The 13,856-nt window shown below is 36.1% G+C and overlaps 1 long non-coding RNA gene across 3 annotated transcripts; it reads right to left on the bottom strand.

The window, feature by feature from the left end:
• Positions 1–4,506: 4,506 nt before the first annotated feature.
• Positions 4,507–11,602, bottom strand: LOC108662374 (uncharacterized). 3 transcript variants are annotated; one of them, XR_016027245.1, is made up of 7 exons: positions 11,284–11,601; positions 8,558–10,066; positions 7,139–7,879; positions 6,886–7,038; positions 6,150–6,784; positions 5,293–6,053; positions 4,507–5,182 (listed from the first exon to the last, which is right to left on the bottom strand). It is a non-coding gene; the product is annotated as an uncharacterized LOC108662374 (long non-coding RNA). The 3 variants fall into 3 exon arrangements; XR_001928288.2 differs by having other exon boundaries at positions 8,558–11,602; XR_001928289.2 differs by having other exon boundaries at positions 4,507–5,195; positions 8,558–11,602.
• Between the last annotated feature and the right edge of the window lie 2,254 nt (positions 11,603–13,856).

The raw sequence follows: 13,856 nt of genomic DNA on the forward strand, positions 1-13,856 counted from the left end.
TTATCAGCTGCCCCCTTGCTAACCCAACTGTTGTTTCTGAACTCAAAACCTAGCTTTTTAATACTATGCTCATTGATATGATTGAACAAAGCATGGTTTTTGGGCGGATCACAACGGGTGTCAACCTTGAAATAGTCTATGATCTCACTGATCCACATGCCATAAAGCAAGCTTTTGATGCCACCTTGAATGGTCCGGAGCATGTCATCTATGATGAATTTAGCAAGGTCGATACAGCGGTTTAATTTGATGTTAAATAAGAACCAAAGGTGCTCTGTGGTGACAGTCGAGTAGTTCAAGACGTGAGGACGGATAATGTGAGTGATGATGAGGTGCAAGACTCGATCAAAGAAACATAGCCTTGTGCAACTAGCACTGCCTCTCTCATTTGGTGGAGGGTAGACAAACGCCGATCGAAGGTTCCCATTATCAAAGACACAGTAGAGATCTTCTTTGAGGGAAGTAAGGTGAAAGACTCGTTCTATCAGCTCACGAGTAACAAAGATCCGTTGTCCCATGACGTGGGTGACAAATGTATCATCATGGTTCACTAGTTGACTTGTTTCCGACTCCGTATAATTTTGTGTTGCATTGAAATAAAAAATTTGGACCAAATTCTCATAGTATTTCCTATTCAATTGTAAATAATGTGTCCATCCTAAATTTTCAAAGTTCGCAAGGTATGGGAAATCTATAGACTTTAAATAATCAAAGTCAATTATACGTTAGGGCATTACCTTGTGTTTGGCGAAATTGGCATTGAATCTCTCAGCATGTGATGGATGAGCAAAATTTTACAAAAAAAAACCCACAACTGAGGCTGAGGATGTTTCCACACCAACAGAGCTGCCTAAACCACTGTTCTGAGTCACATTTGTGCGTTTAGTTCTGAGACTCATTTTTCCAAATTAGGAAATGAGAAATTTGAAGGCTTTTGGTGTTTTGAGGTAAAATGATTCTGTAGAGATGTCAAAAAGTGTGACGTAAATGATATAATCGACAGAATCAGAAAATGAGTTCAGTTAATTTGTGAGTTCGTGGGCAAAACTTGACAGGGAAACCCTTTAAACAGTTTAGGGTCTGACAAATTAACAAGTAACTTCAAAGGTTTTGAAGGTGAGAGGGTTTTGGAGGCATCGGTGCTGAGAACAAGGCAACGGCATGGGTGGTCTATGAGTGAAATATCTATCGATAGATACCATTTCATCTTCCAAGCATTCGAAAAATCTATCGATAGATTTTAAATATATCGATAGCTGTCGTTTCATCTTCCAACCAATCGAAATATCTATCGCATCCAACTCATGCAAAACTATCAAAAGTTAGTTTAAGGGTGAAGAGAAGGTACTGCAACATGATTATTGCATAATATTTTTATATGAGAATATTACTCAGGTCATAATTCAAAAAAGACCATTAGTATTTTTAATTTTATTTAGTTTACGCAATAATAAGTATTTATGAATTTGATAAACATTTCAGAAGTTTTAAAAATATTTAAAAAACTATAATGTTTTTATTTCAATGTGATTATTTATTATTTTAGAGTATTAATATTGAAAAGTCATATTTTATATTAAAAATTATAAGTTTATTCAACTTCGACGGTTTCTTATACATAAGAGTAATTTTGTCAATTTACAAACTATGTTGTAAAGTCATATTCCCAAACACTACAATGTAATCCTCTAAGCAATTACATTGACATTCCCTGTAATCATCAATTCCCCTGGTTATACCAAACGTTGCAAAGTGATATTCTCATAAATCACATTCCTTGCAATATACCAAACCTTAGCCCATAATTAAATGAAAATCTCTTAAACCTATGTCTAGTTGTAAGTTCAACCACTAAAGCTGAACTGTCCTGCACTGTCTTAAGCAATGGCCGCATCTTCAAGCAAACCCAATGTCAGTGACAATGGCGACCAAAGTATGGGTGATGATGAATACTCAAGCCTACGATCAAGGAAGAAATGGAAACTAGATCTTCAACTGCCTACCGCATTAATTGGTTTTTCAATTGAACCAGGTAATGATCTGTCCTCGACCTCACAATTTAGGGATAACTCACATGCTGCTAGGAATAAGGTAATAGAGAATGCCATCATATCGTGCGGGAAAGTGGTAGATTGGGAAAGCTTTAAGGAAAACATACACCTTGGGGGAAGAGACGACCCTTCTATATGGGAACACATATCGGCTCTAGTTAAGAAGAAAGGGATATAAAGCAATGGGTATCTAGCTGATTGAACCAGTGGCAGGCTTCGTAATCTCTCTATTGGATGGTTCGTGAAAAGGGGATATGACTTGAATGTTGATGAGCAATTCAACTCTGTCGAAGGCCGCCCAGTTCATCCTGCCCATGATACTCCATCTAGTGGTCCATCTAGAGTTATTCCAGATCCTGTTTCCAATGATGTGATGTATAATAAGCTTGTGAGGATTGATGAGAAACTCAGTAACCAAACTGCTAGAATGCAGACATTGAAATTGAGGATACAAAATGTTGAGAATCTTCTAATGCAAAGAAAAGATACAATTGTTCGAGCAGCAGAAGCGCAGCCGAAAGAAACAGTCATGAGATGGGTTTCTCCCATATGAACCTCAGAGAAAAAGAAAGTCAGTTGTCATTGGTTCTGGCTGAGTCAAGCGGAGCAGATGAAGATTCATGTTTTAAGAGTTGTGGGTTAACTGGATTAGGAATGTTGTAATACTAAACAATTTGTGGTATATTGTTTATTGATTTGTTTATTTTTATATTCGCTCAACATGTGCTTTAACTTTCATGTGTTTAAGGTACTTTCTAGTCGAGGGTTTAGGGTATTCAACTGGATATTTTGTTATGATGGTGGTTGGGGTTGGGTTATGGTTTGATTTTGATATTGTCCACCATAATTGGGTTACCCCCTTCTTCAAAGAACATGACACACGATAATCCCATATCAACTAGTCACGCGATTCCATATCAATTAGTCACGTGATTTCATATCAACTAGTCACGCGATTCCATAACAAGTGGTAACGCCAATCCATAGATACTACTGACGCGACTCAATATAAACTAGTAACGCGATTCCATAATAACTAATCACACGATTCCATAATAAATACTAACACCACTCCATATTTACTACTCACGCGAATCAATATCAAATACTCATGCGATTCTAAATCTTAACGGTTCAGGCAATTCCATACTTAATAGTCACGCGATTCAAAATCGATTAGTCAGGCGATTCCATATTAACTAATCACATGATTCAAAATTGAGTAGTCACGTGATTCCATATCAAATACTCGTGCAAATCAATATCAAATTTGGAGGCTTCCGGTGTTTTGAGGCAAAATGATTCGATAGAGATGTCAAAGAGTATGACGTAAATGATTTAATCGACAGAATGGGAAAATGAGTTCGGTTAATTTGTGAGTTCGTGGGTGAAACTTGACAAGGAAACCCTTTAAACAGTTTAGGGTCTGACAAATTGACAAGTAACTTCAGAGGTTTTGAGGGTGAGAGGGTTTTGGAGGCATCGGTGGTGAGAACAAGGCAGCGACATGGGTGGTCTATGAGCAAAATATCTATCGATAGATTCTAAATATATCGATAGATACCGTTTCATCTTCCAAGCATTCAAAATATCTATCGATAGATTTTAAATATATCGATAGCTGCCATTTCATCTTCCAAGCATTCGAAATATCTATCGATAGCTTTTAAATATATCGATAAATACCATTTCATCTTCCAAGCATTCGAAATATCTATCAATAGATTTTAAACATATCGATAGCTGCCATTTCATCTTCCAACCATTCGAAATATCTATCGATAGATTTTAAAGATATCGATAGATGCCCTTTCATCTTACAAGCATTCGAAATATCTATCGATAGATTTTAAATATATCGATAGCTACTGTTTCATCTTCCAAGCATTCAAAATATCTATCAATAGATTTTAAATATATCAATAGCTGGCGTTTCATCTTCCAAGCATTCGAAATATCTATCGATAGATTTTAAATATATCAACTAGTAGCGCGATTCCATAATAACTAGTCACACGATTCCATAATAACTACTAGTGGCAGTCCATATTTACTACTCACGAGAGTCAATATTAAATACTCACGTGATTCTAAATTTTAACGGTTCACGCGATTCCATATTTAATAGTTACTCCATTCCAAATCGATTAGTCACACGATTCCATATTAACTACTCACATGATTCAAAATTGAGTAGTTGTGTGATTCCATATCAAATACTCATGCGAATCAATATCAACTGGTGACACCATTCCATCTCCACCATTCACGCAAATCAATATGAACTGGTTACAACCCTATGTCACGCAATGTAATTCAACATCTCATATAGGCTATAAAGTAAATGGGGGTGTTGGCATATGTAAACTCATGAACGGTGGCATGTAAATTGCGCAAAATACTAACAGACTTTAAGATATGAATAAGAAAGAAACAATGTTGTTCTTATTGCCCTTTTTCTTTTTTGTTAAATGATACAAAAAATGAAAAAAATGTAAATGATACAACAAATAATAGGAAAGAATAATATGGATATGATACAAAACAATGTTATTTACATATTGAAAAAGAATAGACAAATTAAAAAATTTCACTATTGATGCTATTTGCAAAAATCTCAAGGGCAAATATTTTTCGAATGCCGTCTATGGCGTTTGTCTTGAGTGTATGACCCTCCGAAGACATCAACCACTGCAAGGAGGCGATAACCCAATCCTTGCAATTGTGCGAATCTTTCTGTATCGGGGTCTTTGCAATTAACTTATATCTCATCCGTGTCAAAGGTCGCTTTTGACGACGTGAGCTGGCAAAGTACCCGGCCTTGTGGCATATAATGGGAAACAATGATGTTAGTGGACTCATCTGCTGATCACGCAAGCCTGACTTCATTGCTTCTGCCCGACTATACGATGAGTCCATTAACATCATACTCCAACTCACCAAGTTGATGTGGACTACCACCTAGTGGCCGTCAAAATAGCAAGGTACGAGAATTAAGTCAACCTCATGCCATGGCAAACCCCACAGAGGACTCCCACCCCTCACATACTCAAGCACATGGTCTGGCATTACCGCCTAACTCACCTGGAATGTCTTATCGGTCGGGGGAGGATTCATTCCTTAGGTCAGCCCTAGCAAAATTAGCTGTCAATTACGTTACGCACAATATTTAGATGCAATTAACTAATACACACCCCATACATTTGAATAATTACAACTCATTAATGTATAATATACTTACATAGAAGCTGGTGTCAATGATGCATATTCTCTGCTTGTAGAGTTGTCGATGGTGCTCGCGCGCCCGCTTACACAACACACTGATGCATGGGTCAATGTGTTGGTTGTCTAACAACTCATTCGGCGTCTCCAATCACCGAAAAAAATTAGGGCCCTTCTGTCCTTCAATTCCCAGAATGTTAACACTGCATATTTATAATACCCACATCAAAAGATATATGGAATAAATACCCTAGAACCGTTAACCCTAATATCGTGTACTGTTATCATTTTACTTGGCTTGCTCATTTTTCATGAAGGAGTCATATTTGTCCTTCAAATCATCTTTTGCTTTGCGTTGGACTAATAGCGGGTTAACGTATGGGCTTCGAAGGTATTTGTTGGCTAAGCTCACACATGAATTTTCGACCTAAGGTCGAGGTGGAGCCTCAGAAAAAGGTGTGATCTCACCATGCGGGGGGGCCTCTAGTGGAGTTGGGACAACAGCATGACGTGGGGTAGTTATAGTTCGACTACTCGCAAGATGAGGTGCCTCTTCGACCTCAGCAAGAGGTGGAGCCTCATGAGAAGGTGTGCGCTGAGAATGCTGGGCTGCCTCTAGTGGAGATAGGATAGGAACAGGATGATGTTCAATCGGGCCAATGGGAGGTGAGCTTCGAGCAAATGCAATTGATTGATTTATGCCACCTACATCGTCAAGATCAACCCCAATACCTCTACCCTCTTTCTCATATGCACCATCCTCTTCACCCATCGATCAACCTTAAACGGTTGAAAAAATCAAACACATTAGAACAGTGTATACAATGACACTGTACATGTTATAACTCACACGATGAAAAACATAAAAGCTCATACCTCATAACAGTCGATCAGCCGATCAACAATCCAATCCTCCAACCTTTGCAGTGACTACTGGATATGCTGATACAGTGACTGCATCTGCATCTACATCACCCGTTGGATCTCCAACTGCATTGCATGCATCTGTATCTGCATATCTGTCTGCAATGACTGTAGGTCTTTCTTCCACTGTGTTTGCATATGTTGCAGCTCTCGCTTAATGCTCGTAATCATTTACGGACGCAGCGACGGGTTGTGCGCTTGACAATGAGGGGTAACAGCAAAAGCAAGATGAGGAACAACGTGAGGAGTCACAGTAGTAGCAGCAGTAGGAGAAACAGCAGGAGAAGCAGCATGAAAAGCTGCATTAGGAGAATCAGGCACCTCAGCAGCACTTGCCATCGAGTAGCAGCAAACTGGGAATGGACCTCTTCGTCCGCAGTGCGTCTCCGCTTAACAACTCATCTTATCGTACTTTTCCCTTTATGGTCCATTATCTTCCTCTTTTATTGGGGACCAAATTCTGATTAACCCTCCAACTTCCATAATGGAACGTATTGTTGCCCCTCGAAGATATTGAAGTCAATGTCGGCCCAATATGCGGTCAACATCTCTTCTACAGTTGGCTCCAACGTCCTCACTGCGCACAACTGCACCAAAACATACATTGCCATTAGGTATAACCCTCGCTACCCTATGATAATAAAAATAAAATTTAATAAAAAGAAAAAAATATGGTTTCTTTACTCACCTTGCCCTCTCTCTCTAAACTTGCAATATTGGCGTGGAAGCCTATAGGCCTCTAGTCACAATGTCATTTCAACATTCTTGGCCAAAGCTATCCAGACTGGAGCTGCCTTCCAAACAAGCTTCTGATTTCAAGAATTGCTTCCAACGCCCAAAACTGCACATAAATTGTGAAACATTTTTTAGATTACTCACCTCATAAATTCTTATGCAAAAAGAATAATGATAATGATAAACATTAAAGTATGGCACACTACCTGAAACACCCATATAAATCCGTAGAGGTGGTAGCGTTTCTTCTCTAGTACGCCCACAGCAAGAGGTTTGAAACCCCTCATCAAATAATTGACGGTCAAACTCTAAACATATGTGCCCCATGGGAACGCATTCCACTCGTCGATGTTCTCAACTAGCGACAACAACCATGGAATCACTGATCATCTGTAGTCTTGACCGAATAAAACATTAAATGCGATCAAGACGAGGGCCATCTTTGTCTCGTCTCCCTCTTGTTGAAACTGCCCTCCCTTAAACGTATCTAAAACCTGTTGTATCTTCACCTTGTTCCCCAGTCCCCAATATCATAGGTGAATTCCTCCAGGGAAGGCCTCATAGGGATTCACAATAAGGGTTGGCAGGGCACCAAACTTTAGTCCTGTCACCAGACAGAACTCCCTCTTCAAAAATCGGGCCTTTGTTTTCCTTATTGCAAACCATAACTTACCCTCGATGGCATCAAGTTCGTTGATTCTGCGCAACATTAGGTTGTGCATGAGACTGGCGCAGAATAAACTCTTCTCCGATTCGACATCCATCATATGCCCGAAGCATGTTCTCTTAAAGTTTTACAACTCGTTTACTTTACACAGCATCTCACGTATCATGTGCAGTTGTGACCACTTACAGTGGATGTTAATGCCAACATTGAACCCCCACTAATGCCTCGACACATAAAGCAAAGACTCCACATTATCCTGCTCTGTTCCTGTGTTGGCCATCTGCAACATTAAACAGATAACATTCCCATTTTAGTCGCCTTAATACCATCATTGTATATTATCAAAAGAGTAAGAGGAATTTCTGACAAATAGCCCTCCTCAGGAGCTCACTCAAAAAATAACCCTCACAATAATTTTAACTGTTTTTAGACAATCCTGATACAGAATAATTAATACAAGTGTCGAGCATGGATTATTAAGTAAATAAACATATACATATTAAAGCATTACAATTCACCCAAAATAATACAGAATGAACCCAATTTCATACACATAAATTTCATGCAGTTATGAATTATCAATTAGTCACGCAATTACTAACATTAAATCACGCAATGATCTATAAACAAGTCACGCAATGATCTTTAAACATGTCACGCAATGCTAAGAACAATTACTCACCTAAACCCTCAATCACGCAATATCTAAACCCTCAACCCAATTCCTATCAAAGGATCATAACGCATACATATCAACCAGTCACACATACCCGATCACCTTTCCACCCCAACAACACCAACAGTACCACCTTTATGTTTACATTCGACAATTTCAAACAACAAGAATATCAATATGAACAAGCAATATGTATAGGTTTATGCTAAAAAACCTAAACCCTAAACATGAAGCATAACCATTGCTCTGCATGGTTCAAAATAAAATAAAAAAATATTATACCTTTCTCTGCGTAATGTCAACTTCCTCTCACTGCTCAATATGTGAAAACCCTTTATGTGAATAATAACCACTCCAAAATGCCCCTACCATTGCGAAAATGCTCGAAAGTTGAACCAGTGAGGAATGCTTTTGACAAAATTGCTTCTGAATAGATGTACGCTCTGTCCATGAGAACTGAGTTGTGGACCATATTAACACACTTGACCCGTTAATAGGTTTCGGGTTGACGCGCGGACCTTAACGAATGGGTCGGATTCATTAAGGATAATTTTATCTAAATTTTATTTCTCTTGGATAAAAACAGTTAAAATTATGGGAAGGCCTATTCTTAGAAACGCCTTATGCATGGAGCCCATACATGAAAAGTACTCAACAAAAAATTCAACAAGCCCCACAAAATGAAATCCAAGCAAGAGTTAGCCTGGAAATCAATGCTCAAGAAAACAACTCAACACTTGATAGCGCGAATATTAGCAGTGAACCATGAAGAGGGAAACGGCATGAAGAAACGGAAAGAGACTCCCCAAATAGACATAAAGCAGCTATTAAACCCAAGCAAAGAAAGCTTTCCAAAAGATGGAAATCCAAAAAAGATGAGACTAAAAGAATATACATTAGGTTCCCAGAATCAAGAATCTCAATAAAATGAAAACCATCTGAATTGAGAATTTAAGGATTCCTACAGGCAATGTTCCTTTCCATCCTTTCCAATTTGTCCAAAACTTCTTGTTCAGAATCTTGCGAATAAAACCCCAATTGTTTACTCAAATCCCAAATACTTTTTCGCTTCACTTGTAATTATTGCATCTCTATTCTTAAAATCCCCATCACAGAGAGAAGAGTTGGCAAAGGGACTTTCAGTGTTATGGAGAAGAATTCTCTTGTTCTGTTTAATAATCCCCTTTTTTTTCTGTTTCCCATACCTTTTAGAGCCCATTCTTCCGCCCTTGACCACTCGAGATATCTTCTGAGAACGTAACTTTTCTAGCAAATTTCTGGTAGAGTTTTAGAAACACCATTATCTTCAGAATAACAGTTTTCCAACGGTTCCTTAACACACTGTGTCTGACAAGGGTGATGATGGATTAGGCTCAATGGATGGTTCCTCTTCTAACACCGGATTCGGATCATGATGTCTTTGCTGTGCTTGGTGATCCTCTGTTTGCACAATAGTCCCTGAGAGAAGGTTACTGCGGCACTCCAATTCACACCAATCATCGGAGGTTGATGAACCCGAAGATAGGGGATCCTCTTCTAGAGGAGGAATACAACCTGGGCAATCAAGAATACATTCTGGGGAAAATTCACAAACATAAATACTAAAAATCTGATTGCCCACAGCTAACTGTATATTTTCTAAATTGTCTCAGCTAGCTTTGTTGTAATGAGCATAGTAGCTCGTTCAAAAGAGTCAAGACTTTGATGACTCCTCCCCGAGAGTGTGAAACGTACCCCAAAGACTTCCAATTCAATGAAAAGTGCTATTATTCCAAGGGAGCACCGGAACCCCTGTAATTGACAACCAACAGCGTCGTTCTTGAGGCACCAAATTAGAAGACCATGGTTTGAGATTATTAAACCATTCACCTAACCAATCCCAACTGTTTGCTTTGGCTTGCGCAAAAGATTGATCATCAGGGAAGGAAATACTATAATAAAAACCAGAAAGCCTCTTCACACCATAATCCATTTTTTATTTTGAAAGAATTAATTAAAATAAATTAGTTAAGTATAAAGTCAATATTATAATTAGTTATAATATTAAAATCTTAATTGTAAATAAATAAAGTAAATTTAATATAATTTTAATTTTAATTTACAATAACTTAATTAAAAATATTTAATTAAATGTTTGATCAATATTATAAAAGATCATAATATTGAGGTCTTATTTACAATTTAAGAAGTTAATTAACTTAAATATAAATATCACTTTTCAACTATTCCTCGTAAAATAAGTGAGACACACAAATTAAGTTTTTGAATCATCAGAAAACTAATAAGAAACTCTAATCTCACACTTCCTTGAGTGACTTTGAAAATAGTTTTCTAACTTTGTGATTCAGCTAGGAGAAGTATAATTGTATGGAGAAGACAAGTTATTGTCCACCTTATTAGCACAAAGGCATAATTGAGAAAGCTCCTTCCATGTGAAGGTTCAAGTGTAGCTGTGTGTGCAACTATTGAAGGCCAAACGCTTAGGTAACTTGAGTTCTTCCTCCCTTTGTGGTGTACACAGACTTGAATAGAAACAAGACTCTTCTCCTACTCAAGAGGACTTGATATCGTGATTACGATATCACTTGACTAGGTTACTCTTTTTAAATTTTGTTTATATTAAAACTACCAAAATAATTTTAAGTTTTTAACAATATGACATGTAACCTTAAAAATTTTTATTTTTTATTATGTACGATAATTGTTATCTATCTATGAGTTTCGTGTCATTTCAATAGAAATAATATAGTAAAAACAAGAAAGCTTCTCCACATCATAACCCATTTTGTCAAAGCCTTTTATTCCTCTCAGAATATCATCTGGTTCTTGCTAATTTTTTGAATATCTCACAGCACATCTCTCAAGCCAATGAAGGGTTTCCACTTCAATATGACCCAAACAAAACTTAACAGAGCAGTTTAAGGGAGGAGGAGGAGGCGGTTGAGGTGGGTCAAACATATTACCTGATTTCGATTGAGACCCCACAAGAGCTTGAAGATAAGACTTACCTTAGTTTCTTTCATTGATTTGGGCAGATCCCCAGTTCTGATTGCTCTGAGTTCTGGGTATGCTGTGCTCATGGTTTTTAGGGATTTGGTGGTTAAGATTTGAGCTTCTTGGCCTGCAAACAGCCTTAGGTCGGGGACACTTGGCCAAGCTAAGGGCACGACAATGCTAAAAAAATCTTTCTCCATTTAATTTCTGAATAAATATGTTTGCCTCGTCCATCAAATGGAATCGCGCGAACCCACACTTTCTATCACGCCTTGGCTGTCTAAAAGGAAGATAAGTCCCAATGACTCGTGAGAAATTGTTACAAATGGTTGTTAGCCACTGATTTGTGATGCATAATGGGAGATTTGCGATATGCAGAGTGGTGAAATCTTCACTCCATGGGTTTTCACGTATCGGATTTAGAAATTTTTTTGGATAGTATTATAATTAAAATAATAATAATAATAATTAAAAAATATGAATATATTAAAATTTATAAATTAGAAGATTTAATATTAAATTAAAAAAAATGTAAATTCATAACATAAGACAAAACATTATCAAATATATTTTTTTCAATATATGTCACCAAGCAATCATTCATCTACTTATAACTCATTTGATATAAAGTTTGAATTTTGTTTAAGTTATGATTTTTTTAATAAAATTTTAAATTATAAAAATAATTTTTTTATCTTTCAATGTAATATTTAAATATTAATATATAAATTACTTTTTAATAAATTTACAAAGTCAAATGTTTTGGTGAAGATGAAGCACTTGAGTTGATTCATGCAAATTTGATGTGGAATGTTAACTTATTTTCATAAATAGAGATGAGATCATCATTGATAATAGGACACTCATGATTATGTATCTATCATCTACTTTAGCTACGTGCGTGTTCGACACAATAAGGCTATTATTATTGAGTTGGAAGACACTTTGGCACTCTAACGATTTTCCTTGAGTTTTTAAGACCAACATTTGGAAACACTTTTACATTCGACCTTTGTGTTGATCACATATTAAGCTTTCAAGAAATTCAACTAGCTAAAGCAATTTGCTTCGCTTGCAATTAGATGGCTTGAATCATGAAATTTCAAGAGAAATACAAACTTGATTTATTCCTTGATTATCCTTGTCAACTTGGTAGTTTCATCATTGCAAATATTTGAATCATCTTTAATCCAAAAAACTTTTTTTTTTTTTTGGTTGATTGAACTTGACAATGAGATCAAGCTGATCACGTATTTACTTAAGTCGTCTTTTTAAAGATTTTCAACTTAGAGGGATGTTTTTCTTAAGGGTAGTTTAGGCTCTTACTAATGTGCATTTAATCTTTAAGCATAATAGCGTTTTAAGAACTTGCCATTGATTGGGTTAACCCTTACTCCAACTTAATCAACAATCTTGCACGCATCGTTAGTGTAAACTTCTTGGAAAACATACTCCCCATCCCATTTTGAAAGAAACTTGATGTCAATACGATATGAAATATTTATGGATCTTCTCATCACAAGAACTTAGTCTCCAACTTGAAATGATCATGGTTTAACTTTCTTGTTGAAAGCTTTAGAATAATCAAGCTTGATAGCAGTTTAGACATTGTGTATTTTCAACCTTTTCTCATCCAATGTTTCAAGTTCTTCAAGACGTAAATGCATGTTGTCTGCATTTGAAAGATTTTCTTAAATACAAATTCTCAATAATGAAATTTGACACTCTAATAAAAGAACTATTACTACACCATAAACAAGCAAGTGTGAAGTGACTTATGTGAAATGTAGTTCCCTCTTTGTTATAATAAAATTAAATGTTGGCCACAAATTGTATATTAAAATACTAACATATCTTTGGACAAGAGCAAGTACGTACCTTACGTTCATAACGGTATCAAGAGAGCTATATTATATAGTTCCTACTATGTGTACATGATTTCACGGACACTAATATTTTTAAACTAAATAATAAAAAAATTAGCCACTTCAGGCAAAATTCTTGGGCTCCAAAGAAGTGAGGTTTTCATGCCCTTAAATGAAATCTGTAGAAATGAATCTGTATGCGTGTAAACTCTTGATTCTAAGATTATGTTTAGTCTAAATAAAAAATAATATGAAAAAAAATACATTTTCTATTAAACTCTTTAAAAAAAATTTTTTTTTTGTATCAAAATGCATTTTTAACCTTTTTGCTTCCAAAAACAAAAAGCAAATGGTATAATCACCAATTAAATGAAATCTAAAATTGTGTTTGTTTGATATTTTTTATATTTTTTTTTTTTACTTTCACTTTTTTTATATATTTTACAATAAAAATATCAATCAAACGAAACTAAGGTGCAGTTAGACCTCCCTTTTGTTTTCTGTTTTCTATTTTCATTTTCAGTTTTTTTTTAAATAACAATAGAATTCATAAACGAAAACAAAATTTCTAAAATTTTGGGAAGCAAGAATTTCTTACATTCATTGTTTACGTGAACAATGTTTTCGTCTTTGACACTGTTCATAAGTGGGTTTAATGTTCTAATTTAAAAAATAATATTAATGTTATAATAAAAGTTAATTAGATAATGAATTAATCTAAA

Source organism: Theobroma cacao, chromosome 6 (assembly GCF_053813885.1).
Source record: "Theobroma cacao isolate CCN51 chromosome 6, ASM5381388v1, whole genome shotgun sequence".
Taxonomy (NCBI): domain Eukaryota; kingdom Viridiplantae; phylum Streptophyta; class Magnoliopsida; order Malvales; family Malvaceae; genus Theobroma; species Theobroma cacao.